Below are 16,609 nucleotides of genomic sequence, written 5' to 3'. Positions count from 1 at the left end.
TATGTGCAAAAAACACTTAGGGCCGAGTAGCGGCCTTAGTCCAAGGGTCCAAATTTGTAACTTTTTTCGCCACGTTCTTTTCGGTATTCAATTATCTCTCAAACGAAACAAAAACTAGCAAAATCGGATGAGATTTACTCGGTTTATGTGCAAAAAACACTTTGGGCCGAGTAGCGGCCTTAGTCCAAGGGCCCAAATTTGAAACTTTTTTCGACACTTCTTTTCGGTATTCAATTATCTTCCATAAAAAACTAAATCTAGCAAAATCGGATGAGATTTACTCGATTTATGTGCAAAAAACACTTAGGGCCGAGTAACGACTTTTAAGCCCTCCCAACAAGCCCGCGTTGCATCTTACCCAAAAACAATGTTCAGCAACTTTGTTCTACTCGTCAATACCTTTCATTTGATATATCACAAGCAGCTATTGCGTGCGTATTTCGGTAGATATCGTCGAAAGACTGAAAAACACCTATAGGGCCCTAGCTCTGGAACGGCCGACCCTACCATGCCCATTTTCGAACTTGACCTTACTTTTGTCGATACCAATCGGGGAAAAAAAGAATTTTGAAAAAAGGTTGTGATTTGCTCAAGCTAGAGGGGTCACAGACGGACGGACGGACGGACATTTTTTTTATTGTGGATTCGTCATCTATGAACATAACCAAATGCTTTGCCCTTACTGTCTGCTTCCAATTCGACGTGTTACAAACGGCATATTAATCTTATAAGCCCCCAGTACTTCGTACGGGGCTAAAAATTCCTGAAAAATTCTAGAAATTCTTGTAAATTTCTAAAAGCTCCTAAAAAGTACTAAAAATGTCAAAAAAAACCTACAAAAAATTCCTACAAAATTTTAGTTTTGATGAATTTCCCGAAAAAAAAATCGAATAATAAGCCCTGCCCAACTCTTTACATACTCTATTACTATAGAATGTTCAGTGTTCGGCACTATATCTGCAGGTATACCAAAGAGATTGTATTAATAACATGTCATTTATAGTCGATTCGAAACGATTAATTATTGAAAAATCCCAGCTGAAGCAAGTTTTTGACAAGAGAAGTAATCGCACTGTTCCACCGTTTCAGATGCGCTAAATTCTTCATGTCAAAATAAAGTTCATGCCAGTAACCACTCAGCAAAACGAAAAACGCAAAGAAAAAGAAAACCAATTTCCATTTGAATGAATTCCGCATTTATAAGCCTCGTAACGATGACAGCGTTTAACCAATCAATCAATAGTTTTCAGTGTGTGTGTGTGTGTGTGTGTGGGTGTGTGGGAGTTTCGAAAATATTTTCACTTTCACCTGTTTCGTGCATGTTTCCCACTAAAACACTTCATTTTGAGCAATTTGTTTTAAAATATCCAAATCGAAATACTTGTGCACTAATGATACAACCATTTCGATCGCAATTTATATGTAAAATGGGTTCGAGAATACGGAACAACATATACATCCAACAATCGAGTAATGTTTCATCGAATATTCCCACTGGCACACAAGACACAATGAATATTATTCAGAAAATTGAGCACTTTCAACTTCCTTTAAGTGTTTTTAAGTGTATTAAACCTAATCTAGTTTTCATTAATGTACACACACCATGCAGAAAACATACTGAACGGAGAGATATAAAGTCTGTTCCAATTTTCTAAAGTTCCAGTTGGTGTTAACGTAATTGGAAAATAGTTAAGAACAATGAAAATCGTACATTAACATAAGTTTAAATTACTTTTAGCTGTTTCGTTTTGCAAAAGTCGGTGTGTTGTTAAGATATTCCGAGTCGTTATAGTATCTGAGGTCATTATATTTATACGATGATGGGATTTTTATGACATAATAATCGAGTTCAGTATTTATGCAAGATAAAGCACATTACTACACCAACAGAGATATATAATATACATTCCGCTTTTGCGGTTTTTATAGTTTCTTTTCATTTCTACAACCGAAACATTCATCTCTAATTCTCCACATTTTGCCTTATGGGTCGGTAAGAAAGGCAAAAGCAGAAGAAATGTAATTTCAAACGATAAGCCAGTTGAAGCCTTTTTTAATCAAATCGGGGATTTATTGCGCGCATAGATCTATCCATCGCTATTGTTGTGTGTGGTTGAATTTTTTAATGAAAATCATAAAACGAGAGACTTTCTCTATTTTAAAGAGAGAGGGGTATTAAAACGGCCAACGAAGAAAAGAACAAACAGTTATTTATGCAACAATTTGTGGAATGTGGTCGTTTGTGTGCCTAGATGTGAAGCTATCAAACGAAAGTAGCGTAGGGCCTATTTTAGGGGAATTAAATTGTCAAAAATTCCCAAATTTCAATTATTTTGTTTGATTCTTGACACAATCCGCTTTCAAATGAAGTCGAGCAATCCGCTTTCAAATGAAGTCGAGCATGATTAATTTGCAAGATGAGAGCGTCAATAATCAAACAAAATCATTGAGAGCCGGTTTAAACGCAAGGCTGAGCTCAATAGTTGCCAAAACCGTTCGACATGATCGAAAAATTCGGTTTTTGAATGTTCGCAGTTTTTGGAATTTTTTGGCAATTTTGGAAAAAATTTACAAAAATAGGCCCTGAGAAAGGTAGGTAGCATGCACTTTCGTGACAAATAAGTTCTTATTGGATTTAAAATTTGTCGACACTACGGAGCGACCTCCATTCCAAAAAAAAATCCAAAAATAGGCCCTGGACCTTTCTAATGGAGCTTCACGATCTTCTACATTGAAAATTGCATGCTTTCGGTTTTTGGTCACCCCCAACTAGCCACAGTGTGACTGCCACACAAGTGTCGACGAATTTTCTTTAAACGGTTGTGGCTTCTACGAACGATACATTTTTAGGTCCACCTGAAATATGCATCCGATTTGGCAGAATGTTTTTCGAAAGCCAACTTATCTCTAAAGAGACGAGAAATTGTATGGACGATCAAGACGTCCATTATTGGTAAACTTATATAAAATTGATCAATAAGCATTTGGTTACACATTCTTTGTTTTTCCATGGGGTCAAAAGTAGCTTATTACAACCCAAGGGATGAAAAGTCAATTCTAAGCTCAAAAGCATGTAAAATATGTCATAATCACCGTGCTCGAAAAAGTTCACTTTTCGCAACGGAACTGCACGAAAACCATATTTAGCTTTCTGAATTTTCACGCTAATCATTTTAATGTCCCATTTCGTTGACGAAATAATAATAAAATACCACAACTCGTAAATCTGACACACAGTTGTCGACCACCCAAGCACTTTACCGCTCTATGTGTATCAGTTTGCAAAGAAGTAATAAAAATGGTGGGTCGTTATTATAAATTTAAAAATGGCTATGTGCAGCTCACTATATATATAGAAGATGTACACGATTCTTACGTGCGTAAATTATGATACACATACAAGCAATACGCTTGAAGGGATAAAACACAACATAAAAAAACAAAACAAAATCCGAAAAGAAAAGATAATCGGCTCATTAACTTTAAAATAAACTCCTTCTCGTCCTTGTATTTATTATGAAGTAAAGTTTGTTCGTACTTAAATAAAGACTTTTTTTCACGCTACCGATGCCAAAATCCTTATTTTGTCCACTATGAAGCGTTTGTGAAAATAACGTTTTGTTGTTACTCTTGGCCCCATTTTAAGTGAGAAAATGATCATTTTCTCATCCAATTATGGCTGAGCCCGCCATTTTAGATGAGAAAATGATCATTTTCTCACCTAAAATGGCTGAATACCAAAATACGCTGTTCATTTTATCATCTTCAAAGTGGACAAAAATGCGGTTTTTCGCAAAACACAAGCATGAAAAACGTTGTTCACCTCAGGTAGAAATAGGAAATAGGAAATAGAAAATTCCACCTTGAGCGAATTACTTTCGCAAACTTTCCCTCTTGGTGAAATTTCCTATTTTCTCCCCACGGTTAACAAATAACTATTTTTGTTGGATAAAATACAAGACAAAGTTTCGAATGGAAAATTGGGGAAACTTTTCCGATGGTGTTTTTAAACACACAAAATATTGATTTATTGACTTCAATCGGGTGCTGTTGAAAAATTATGTTTCGTCAAAAGTGAATGGATGCTGTATGTGTGGGTGTGTGACTTTAACGATACTGTTCGTAAATTATTTTCTATGCAAAAATATTCCCCATTCCCTTTCTCCGATCGAAATTAATCCATTTCCTGTCAAAATATCGTCAATCATTGTGTGTCAGAAAAATTAAGTCATAAAAATAGTCGAATGTTCGTGCCATAATTTCGTCGATTTTATGAACGCATACAAAGTCGTTTCCATCATAAATGTTATTGTGTATCAATATCTGAGACAGTGTTTCGGTAATAAAATGCGCATAGGTTTGGCGGTTTTTCAATCAAGCAATTTATTATGCAAAAAAAATCATTTTTATTTTGATTGTTCTATTCGGTCGGGAATAGAAATCGATCGTCGATAATTTATAACTTTGTCGTAAAGTCATAGAGCACTTTACAGTGGCTCCAGTTCTATTAATAATTTAATATTATTGAATTTCAATTTATTTAAATTGGATATCATAATGTATCAATGTTGGATGTCTACTTTGTGTACGTTTCGATTTTGTCTATTTGCTTAAACAAAATTTATTCCAACATTTCGTCTCACATCATTCCGAAAGGATAAAGAGAAATATTCCCCCGACCGACAACGACGACCCAGTGGGAATAATGCAGGAATATATAATGAGATTTGAAAATTATTTTCGAATTTTAGAGAGAATACGAGAGCAAATGCATTAGGAGTCAAAATCGGTTAAGATGTTTCTACTTTAGATAATCCGTTTTCAACTCCCTGTTGAGGAACACCGTCGCTCTCGGATGCACTTTAAATAATAAATTTTCTTTTAAAAACCGAGAAATCAGCCAATATTTGCATCGAAAATCGATAGCTTCATTCGCTTGTGTCAGATAATCCGAGTTTGAAAACCACAGCAGAACACTTATAACTTTTAGCTTAATAACAATTTTCTTTAAATTATTTATTCAAAGATGGAAGGTGCGACAGGGTTTAACTATTAGCGACGTGAATAATTTACAAAGTCGATGGGGACAGAACCTAGTCTGAAATACTTTGCAATTTTTTTTTCTCGTTCAACTCATTTAAATCGATGGTCGAAAATCGGTGGCGTCAGTCAATTCGGTACTATAAACAATTCGTTCGAGTTGGAATTTCCTATTTCTCCCCGAGGTGAATTTTTCATCCACTTGCAAAGAGAAAGTACTCTTGTTCCCCCCAAGAGGTCAGAAAATAAAAAATTTCTCACCTGAATTGTCATCAGAGAGAGAGAGAGAGAGGGGGGGAGAGAGTCAAAGCGTCATTTGAGAGGAAAAAATAATGCTGAAAACAAACGAGACATTGAAAACGTGTTTTGGTCCTAATTTTCATTGACAAATGCAGCAATCGCAATTTTCGATAGAGAAATTTCTAAATTTATTTGACAGTTGCGACAATTTCGTCATGAAAACAAGGACCAAAACACGTTTTGAATGCCTCGTTTGTTTTCAGCATAAGGTTGCTCATGCCGTACGGATGAAAAAAAAAACATTTTATCGGAAAGAAAATATGATAAAATTCAAATTAAAGACCAAAATCCAATAAACATTTGAATTGGAAAAAATGAAACAATTAAAAATTGCATCTGCAACCTCTGCTGCTGACTAATTATCAGTTTCGATGGAATTGTTATTCTGATGGAAACTGTAAAAAAATAGATTAAAATACAATAACCGACTTTAGCATTATTTCTGTGCATAAAAAGTGTAACCACTTTGCTCTTTTTTGTTCTCACCCACATCCATCGGACTAAAATGAAATTCGTAGTATACGAGTTTCGAATACTCATTGGCCAACCATAACGCAGTATATGTTGTACAAAGTTTACGCTCACATTTTTCAATATCCAGCAAGTGGTTGAAATGTTGAAATATATTTCGCCAACGTCATTTTATTGATACTAAACGTTTATTTTTGGAAGTTGCAATAATTGAAAAATTTATTTTACGGCCCAAGTATTCGAAACAGAGTGGATGGAGAGAGCGTGCGGCTAAACGCTAAAGTCGAAATGTTTACTATAGAATATACCATCCGTTTACATCGCTTGCAATTGAGGTTAATATCAAGGATACATTGCGCACGGTATGCAAAATTTGCTCTAAAATTGAAAACGTTAAAGTAAACAACGAAATTTAACATTTTTTTTCTCTCTCTCTCTCTGACTTCGGTAAACTGTTTCAACTTATTTATTTTGAATTTAAAAGCAAAAAAACGGAAAATACTTCAAATTATTCATTTCGTCTGTTATAACTCTTTGTAGATGTTGCCAATTTGCTAAGTGATGCATTCCGTTCGTAGCACATACAATAATTGACTTACTAGTTAATCATCAATTTAACGTATTTAGACATGGTTGGTTGGATTAGTAAGGTTTTTATTGAGCAAATTAACCTGATGAATAAAAAAAAACAACAGAAAATTCATTGTTCTACTGCTGGGAGCTCGCTTGGGAGTATTATTGCGTTTCAATTTAAATTTAATTTTTTGCAATTTTACTTCGGTTTTCCCGTGAGTACACATATATGTGTTGTATGATAATTGTAGAGTGTAGAGTGTTTGCTTTATTTGTTTAAAAAAAAAATCAACCAACCAACAAACCACACAAAGACGTGTCGTACATTTTCATTTTATCTTATCACACAATTGTGATTCATTTCGTTGGAATGTTTAACATGTTAACAATTTATAATATGATTTCGAGTTCATCAAATTCTATCTTAATACAGCAATGGATGATGACACCTATACAACACACAGTACACATGTTTTCTGTTTGTTTGTATTTCGTTTGTTTGTCGTGAATGCATTGCGATTTAATTAATCACTTAATTTTCGCTAGATTCCTTGATCATGAAATAAATGAATGATTGAAGGTAGCAAATATTTATCTGTTTGCGATGAAGACACGAATATATGTGGAATCTGAACGCAATGAAATGATTTATTTATTTTAATAAAATATCTGCCAGAAGGGAAATGATTTTGAAGAATTTATGGGGAATATAAGTTCATTAGATGATAAGAAAGGAATGTCGTTATCTTCATTGTGCGTTTTGGTACATTAGATGTTTACAGTTGACAGTTTACGAGACGGTTTGTGGTGCTTCACGTTTTTGTACTCCAAATATTTTTTTTGTAAAAAGACTTTCCTAACTTCATAGAAGGTTTATGATATAGGTCATCCATAAAGACAGTTAAGACTCGGAACTCGGAACAAGTCAGGTTATCCCTTGATCTGATCCTGAATTTCACGTCGACCTGAGAATATTTCAATCTGAACTGATCTGACCTGATTTCAGGTAAATCTGACATTTCTTCAGACCTGATCTACCTGAACTTTTACATATTTTCAGATTTCAGGTAAATTCAGGTCAGGTAAAAATTTTCAGTTCAGGTTCAGACCTAAACACATTCAGATATTCTGAGCTCCAGTAAAATGGAAAATTGCTTTTTAAGGAATCTGTAGCCGGCCAGGAAAAGTCCTGGACATCTCAGCCAATTAAGGTATTCCCAGTGTTTCGCTAAGGGATTTTCAGATTTTGCGCCAAAATAACATAGACTGGAAACACTTAATTTACTGGGACTTGAAAACTCTAAAAAATCTCAAATATGTTCCGAACCCACTGTAGACTTCAGGTTGAGCTGTCCTGATTCGAGGCCTATGCTTTACATCGCTCGTAAAGTAAAACGTTATACTTACACTCGGGAAATAATCTGGTATTTCGTATCACGATGAAGCCCTCGGACACTTTCACTCATTTGGATACGAAATATCAGATTCCTTCCCTGGCATAGTAATGTACTATTATCAATCTGTACACTGGAAAGTATCAAATATTTACGAGCAACGCTACAAAAACAAAACGAAAAGAGAAACATGTCTCTGTTACTCGTGTATCTCGTGTATGGTCTGGGAATAAAACAACAAGTAGGTAACATTATACTGCTGAGAGCTATAACGCAGATCCGAGAGAAAAATCCACAAAATGCACATCAATTAACTTAAAAAGAATGATTTCATTCCACCTGCAGCCCCCGGTTTCTTTTGCTTCATTGAACCAAACCCGACCGAAAATATTTATTTAGAAATGATATTCTGCTTTGTGCATAAATATCCAACGAAAATGTGTATATCTATGCAGCAATGAGATTTACAACTTCCACGAAACAAGAAACCTCTTTAACTTGATGTGAAATTCAAAACTTTTTAAATTAACAGTTTTGTCTGATAAGAAAGGATTTAATGATTTTCCTTTTTGTTTTCGTTAAGTGTGAAAATAAGGAAAATTTCCAAAGTTTTGCTTCGTTGCATTTTACAATTTGGTTATGGCTTGTTATGTGACGCAATATGCAAGGTTTTCTTTCCATTCTCAAACTAAACGACGAAGTCCTTCGTGATTTATTTTTGGAAAATGTCTGACCATATTTTCTGGGATACGTAATCTATTCAATGACCATAACCAATCCGAAAAATAAACCTTGTGAAAAGATCTCCCTTTTTCTGCTTTCTTTATGTGTAACATAAAACATACGAAAATCTAATAAGTGACATTGAAAGAAGTCAAAGCAAAAAAGAAAATCAAATAATTTCATCACGTTGACGACTATTCAAGGAAACATCCAAGTAACGAGCAACAAAAATAAGAATCAAAGTAAAACTGACTCGGTCCGACTTATATGTAGGCTTCCGAGTACACGAACGAAACTGTTTCCTTCCATCGCACTTTTTTGTAAATAGAAACGTATCTTCTAGAAAATTCCATTTTTTGATAAAAATCGTCGAACATTTGCTGCATACAGGTCGAAAAACCACAAGCACTCTACTGTAGTCTTTCAATAGATTTTCGTTCGTTCAATCGTTCACTGTGATAAAAGTGTATGTAAGAGAATATTCTGTTGGTTCTGGTTTCACTCTCATCACCTGTCCAAAAAAAGAACGAATTTACGAGGAAAATTTGAGTACTGCCATACGATATGCCGTAGATAAGTCGATATGTTGACAATTAATGGAACTGAACGTGTATTCGTGCATTATATCCTTTTCGGGCGCTAATGGTATCGATATTGTTTTTAGTAACCCGCATGAGGTAGGCAATTTGATTCAAGCCAAGAAGAGTTGATGTATATGGATCTAATGTTTAAGGTCAACATGTCGTCGTAAATAATTGTTTTTTTTTTCATAAACAAGACAATTTCAAACAATTTTGTCACATATTACATTTGATGCGTATTGTTGTGATGTAGTTCAGCGGTTATTGTTACAATCGTATTTCACTCTTTTCATATAAGTTTCAACATGAATAACTCGTACCTCGTTCCTATTATACCTTATAGTCCGGTGTTTGACGAATAAAAAAAGGTAAAACGTTTACACTTCGAACGTTTTTCCAAAATTTTCAAGCGATTTTCCCAGTTTTTCGAATATCACCTAAATTAGCCGCAAAATTAGAGTTCAAAATTAAAGAACTTTTGCACTACATTTCATTAACCTGTTACATATGACAGTATTACTATCGGGTCAATTACTTCCATCGATCAAATCATTTTTAATCGGTTGATTTCAAATCTTGTACTTCAATTTTTTTAACATTTATTTTACTATAAAGGACCATATTACTCCGTATGTAAAAATCTTGTTAGGGTGAGATGGGCGACATGTTCTCTTTTCGATTCTCCTCATTATTCTTTCTTTTTTTGTTGTCATGAGGAATATTTTTCCTGTTGCAGGGCAGATAGAGAGTTGGTTTATTTAAAAGGGTTTCGCGATTAGAATATTTTAAGAGTCAAACAAAACGGCCGACAGCTGCCATCTTGGAAATTCCGTTCAAATATATAGTTAAGTTAGCTTGATCGCTGGAAATAGGTAAGGTACAGAGCTAGTTTCAAATGTTAAGCTATAGAATTTCGCAAGTTTTATGTTTTAGAAGTCCAACAAAGGAGAATTTTATCATCAAACGTTCGGCTTCTATAAATCATAGAAAAAGACTCCGCAAATGATTCTAAAAACGACTATCGAAATGACATTCAATGAGATCCAGGAGTCGGAGAAGAGAGGAAATTTTTTGGCTCGCTCGCTCTCTAGGATGTCTTATTTTTGACCCTTTAACAACTTTCAAACATCAAATCGCGAATCCCGAAAATGTGAACCTTTTGCTTTTGCTCCTTTAATACGGGACTATTAAAAAGCTTCCTTTTCCATTTCGTGCACCAATAGCCTGTTTATGAGTTCATTGAGGGAAAAATCGTTTTCATATTTCGTTCTGTGTTATGTCACTGCTCAAATCAATTTATTTTATCTTTTATTGTGTATTTATTGAAAACGTTTTGTGTGTAGCTGTAGCATAGATACACATTATCGTATGTCGATTATAATAGAACATGTTGTTCGGTTGTTATTGTTGTTGCTGTTTTTTTGGTGGTTTTTTTTCTCTCGAATGACCTACATCAAAGAGATTATATTCATCGGTAATTTGTGGATTCAATCTAGTATTTCATTTTCCTAGTTCCGAGATTTACTTTTGTTGTATCATAGGTGGTATAAATGGGAATGAATGTGTTCATTGTTGAAGATTTGAAGGAGAGAAGAAAAAAAAACTTAATTTCAAACATGAATAGATTCTTGTTATTTATTTATACAAAACGTATTGTATGAGTACGTAACGCATAGTCTCCGTAATATGAAAATCCATATTCTAACATATGTACGTGAATATAAACAGAAAATGTGTTGATTTATGTATCCATTAAATATATCGTTGTGTGTTGTTGTGGTTCTTTTTTTACTGTTCAAAGGGCACAAAAAATTCAATAAACACAAAAAACAATTAACTAATGTGTCTAACAAAACTATTTTTTTTTCGTCTTCGTATTATAAAAGCAATCATAATGAACTCCGTGTAATCTCGTCTGATTTATCTTTCAGCTTTTTTTTTGTACACGGTTGACCATTGTTGTAAGATTAAATTTTATTTATTGATGCTAATGAGTGATGCATGATTATGTTTAGACGAACAGAGAACACAGAGCACACGAAAAAAACCGTCTTTTCGATCTTTTCAAACGTTCTCCCAATTTTAATTCCATGTTGTTTTAGTGTCAACACACATTAATTTCCTCGCCAGACGCACAAAACAACCGATTGAATGTGTATCACAGTAGTTTGGTGATATCGAATATCGAGAATGAATGTAATTAGATGGTGTGGCTATTACCGAGTATGCTTTTTTTTACTTGGTGTTGCCATTTGTTATAACGATTTTCGGAGGGACATAAATGACTCATTTACGTTTGTATCGTTGTGGATAAAACATAGGGAGATACCCGTAAGAGTGGTTGGTGTACACTGCAAATTGAAACTACACTGTAAATCATCCAAATTTACCTTTTCACCATTGGCCACTGTCGTGAATTCCATGAGTGGTTCGATAAATTAACTTGAATGAATCAGCCTCTTGAGTCGGAATTGGTCGAAGTGGGCCATAAATACGAGGTGCTTGTTATAAAGTCAGAAGAAATACGGTCTTTGAACGGGCAGCACGCCCTAAGTATTATGTGTATTTTCACATAGAAGTCTGTAGCTGCATTTCGGGAAAAAACCTGTTAATTCTTTAGAAAATCGACGGCTAGACGATTTTATCTGGCTGACGTGAATGGAAATCCTCTGAAAAGCCAAGAATGGTTACACAGGATTCCCTTTCGACAGAAACTCTCTAAACATCATTTTCACCAAGATTTCATTTCCTTTTTACTAAATTCCAAGATGGCGGATGGCAGCCATTTTTGTTAGCAGGATTTGCGCTCAATCCAAGGAACCTAGGCTACAATCCTGACAACGGAATTTCAAGAACTTTTTTCGTAGGGTTCGTACGGTCAATACCTCACTAGTTACGCAAAAAAAAACGAAATCCGTTCAAATTCCTCGATCTATTTCAAAAAAGGCTTGGCGCCGTTTTAAACTTTTTTTAACTTTGATTTGACGAATTTACAAGTGTAGCGTTTTGAAAAGCCCTAATGATCTTATGTGGTTCCAAGATTCTGACCCAAAATGGCTCATCTTCGAACTTAGACTAGCATTTGACATTTCAAAGTGAAAAAAAAAAGAATTTTCAAAATGGGATGCGTTTCACTCAATTTATAGTGCAAACAGTCAGACCGACATTTTTTTTCGCTGATTTGGCATCAATAGGTTTCCGCTTAATCAGGGAGTTGAGATTGATGTGTTACAAATGTTGAGGTAAACCTATGACACCCAGGGGTCGAACGGGTCTAAAAATGACCAAAGACATTAGCTTGACACGTATACGACAAATTGGGGACCCATGGGCCAGTAGACAAAGAATCGTTTAACTTATTTCACTCATTCATATTGACAGTGGATACCATCAACATACATCTAACGAATTGTTACATTTTTCGTAACGATAATTTGAAATAAATTTTATTTGATATTTGCAATGCAACACAATGTATACCTGGCGTTTGTTTAAACATTATTTAAATTCAAATAAAACCGTAAAATCCGTAATCTCCATAAAACGCCATTCAACGTCGCAACGATTTACTTAGCCTGAAAACATCAATCCCAGATGCTCGTAAATCCATTCCATCAACAACACTAAAACACGGCTCATGGCAACATATTTTCCAGTTTGTTTTTTAATGCGACAAACTTAATATCGAATTACACAAACCCGATATTGCAACATCCAATAAAATGATTGCTTTAGTTTGAAGACATTCATCTCATTGTCATAACAATTGTTGTTTGAGTTATTTACGACACTCTAAGATTAGATTGTTCATTGCTTTTTACAATATCATTTTGAACAAGCGAACTCACAGTTGTGTGATAAAAGGAGTCAAAACACCTTATCATCGTCGGATACCTAAACGAGTAAATTAGTGTCTCAAACAACTGAAACAAGCAATTTGTCTGACATGTGAGTTGTGTGAGTACGTACACTCAATTAGAAATTGGAATTCCATATAATACTTGTTGTGCTTCGCTTTCAATTTTGCCCATAAGAATTTCGTCGGGCTTTGCGTTTTCATAATATTATATTGCCGGGGAGAGAGATAATCAACATTCTTTTCGAAAATACACAATAACAGAAAATAAAAGTTTATCTTTTTTGATAAACGTGTGTATGGCAATACAATACGACAAGAAAAAAAAATTTTGTTGCCAATTTGGCATACCAAACAAATTGAGGAATTCGCAACGAAAAAAAAACACAACACGATCATGAAAAGATTATGAACTCACTTGGAAGCCGTATAAAGTACATTATTTACTGTACACATTGCATTGCAGTTTATCATCAGCTTTGAAATAAAAAAAAAGTGAAATGAAAGATCTTGTAGAGATGGAACGAAATTCGATTGTACTGAAGTAGTTAAGTACATGAACTCATAAATATTTACCGAGATACGATGTTCAAAATATAACGCTATCTTGCTGTAACCGACGCAACGCTTAGTACTGCTTCAAGTTCCGAATTGAGAAGCTACGGAACCAGAGCTGGATGATGGCTTTCAGCGCCTTTTAAAATATTTACTTGTTACTTATAATAATGACGTCGACCTTCAGACTCAGATTTCACGAAACGAGGGCGGGCGATGCCCATATCCAGTATAAACCCTTTTTTAATAATGATGTGGTCTATAGAGCTTCAAAGTTCCACTAGTTTCCAGCGTAGTGATCAGAGCTGTTTTTTCAATGAAAAGATTCCCAATGGTCCCTTCCACCGATACTGCTCTGGCAACCATTCGAGAAATTTACACTTACATGTCACTCAATAAATTTCAATCAATTCAATAGAGTCAATACATTCGACGTCGAACAACCTTAGTAGGGCTCACTAGCTGTATTTTGGCATGATAGCATGATTTTTTTACCATGGATAAATATGCGTATGGGGATTCCAAAACGATTAGGAAACTTTGAGAAAGTGACCTCTAGCGCCATCTACATCCGGTTGACGTTTTCGATGCTTTGATGAATTTCTATGTAGCGGCAATCAAAGCTACACAGGCGATATTGGGCTCAAACGAAAGATGAAGTTTCAAAGTTTTTTTAGTGCAAAAAAAGTTCACGAATTTTCCGTTTTTCCCGCAGTTCTTCTTTGAACACAGAAATTCATCAAAGTTACCTCTGCATCGACTTCAACCGGATGTAGATGGCGCTAGAGGCCACTTTTTCAAAGTCTCTTAATCGTTTTGGAATCCCCATAGCCATATTTAATGTATTTTGTTCAGCTAGTGATCCCTACTATAACAATTTAAATACCTTTACTCTAGTCTTACCTTACTCACTTACGTCCTCGTCATTATTACCTGTTCGTGCGTTCATTCATCCGTCCATTCAAGCATTTGTCGTTCAGTTCACTCATCCAATTATCCGAATTGCCGTTGCAGATTGCGCATTCTAATCTCGGTAACAGAAAACAGAACACAACCAAAATACTTACGAGCCAAAAGTTCTAAATTAAACACAAATTCACACCAACATTCGTACTAATACCACTATTGCTGTGTTTTCTTCTTTTTAAGTTGTTCTTGCATGTAAAGAACAATGAAGATATGAAGTTGCCGCGAGCGAAGCGAGTAAATTTTTTAAAACTCCTATTACGAATAGAAGGGGCCGTAGCGTCATATATAACCAAATCATAGCTGTCAGACATCGCTTTTTTAAATTTCGGTGAAGCAAGTTCCCATGGTTAATTGTTGATTTTCCAGCGCCAGAAGACTGAACCCATCGATATAATCCGGCACTGCACGGAATTACAATATCAAGTGACTTGAAACATGTTATTCCAGAGTGATTAGAATTAACATGGAAAGGTCTACGCATTTTTTTTGTCAGACATCTTCCCCCTATACAGCCTGTCAGTCTCTGACAGACATGGATAGCCGAAAGCACACACAAATATTTTTACATAAAATTTAGATGGGTTTCCCTTTTTACCACTTGCTTCCATTGAATTGCAAACATTTTCGTCAGGAAAATGACACTCTTTTACTACTGTATGCCATCATGTATACGTGCATGTACCATGTAAAGTACCATGAGCCTGAAAACATCAATACGTTTAAAGACAGTTCGGATTGTGAATGGGGAAAATGGAAATGCTTCAATTTATAAAGAGGTGATTCAAAGTGAATAATTGATAGCTCTGCGGTACATTGAACGTGCAATACACTTGAAATATTACATTGAAATGTTCCTCTCTCCCATCTTCGATTTGTGGCCGGAGAATTGCCACAACCGCATAGATTTCTCATGAATTCGGATTATTTCGATCAAATGTGTAATCCACACATAATATACACACCTGGGCTCCGACTAATATTTGAATTTCAATCTTCATTTTACTTGTTCGGTTCACACACGACAACGTTACAAGATTTGTTCTTTTTAATTTATTGTCAGGTGGTGGTACGGTGTATGTCGCCCGGTATCGATTTTTTTTTTTTTTTTGTTAATAGAGATGAAGAGACTGACTTTAATCAGTGTGTCTAATGAGAAAATGGGAATTTTTAATTTTGAAAAAAAAACTTGCGTACGAAATGTAATTTACAAAAAAAAATAATAATTTTATACAACGCGAGAACCACCTCAACCAACCGCAACAAGAAAAACAATTCATTTTCATTTAATATTAAAATTCACTTCTAAAAATAAATTTAAATAAATGCGGTCACGACTCTTTTGATGTGAATGAATGTGTGCGTTGTGTGTATGAATTTTCTGAGTCTTTTATTTTTCTTCACTTTTTTTTGCAATTGGCGCCTGTAATTTTTGTGTAATCGTTTCGATAATCTCTTTTATTAAAAATGATCAAAAACAATTTTTTTTCTCTGTTATTGAATTAACTCCGACCACTTTTTATTAATGGATTTCGATTCCTAATGCAAAGGATTTTTTTTCGGTCGTTGAAATGAAAGTATTACCAAACCAATATTTGAATTTGTTTTACTGCTGGGTGTATCACTAGAAGCATGTTTTAGTTGTGCAACAAGTTTTTATTTCGAAGATCTTTTTTTTTTTGGTGTTAACGCCATCGAAATGAGATCTTGGTGGTGTCGTTTGACCTACAGACATTGAAAATGCGTATTTGTCGTTTCGTTTACGTAATTAATTACAGCACACCCTGTGCGCACTAAATAATTTACGATTACTTGAGATGGTAATCGCAAATTATTAATTCCATCAGAAATGATACATTCCGGACTGGTTGTTCATTATCTTAGTCCTCAAACGCAAATAGCTCAATGTCATGTCAATGTAATGGATAAATATTTTAAATGTTCTCTATGCGTAACTTGATGTTAATGTCATTTCGGAGAAATATATTTCAGTCATTGAACCGGAACTCTGTGGATTGAGGAAATATTTTTTTTTTATTTGCTCGGTCAGAAAAATGATTATTTTACCACCTGCCCCATGCAAAAGTTGACCATTACTTGTAGTGCAGGTACTTGTGTGAATCCGGGCGCCTTGAATTCTTGAAGAT

At 34.8% G+C, this 16,609-nt stretch overlaps 1 protein-coding gene across 2 annotated transcripts in view; it reads left to right on the top strand.

Annotated features, from left to right (window-relative positions):
• LOC119071575 (cysteine-rich motor neuron 1 protein-like) overlaps nt 1-16,609 on the top strand; it is a 183,891-nt gene that overhangs the window by 128,572 nt on the left and 38,710 nt on the right. The gene's annotated exons all lie outside the window — the stretch shown is intronic.

The sequence above is a fragment of the Bradysia coprophila genome (assembly GCF_014529535.1).
Source record: "Bradysia coprophila strain Holo2 chromosome IV unlocalized genomic scaffold, BU_Bcop_v1 contig_5, whole genome shotgun sequence".
NCBI lineage: Eukaryota > Metazoa > Arthropoda > Insecta > Diptera > Sciaridae > Bradysia > Bradysia coprophila.
Note: the sequence above shows the minus strand (reverse complement) of the source record. Positions and strands in the feature narration are given on the sequence as shown.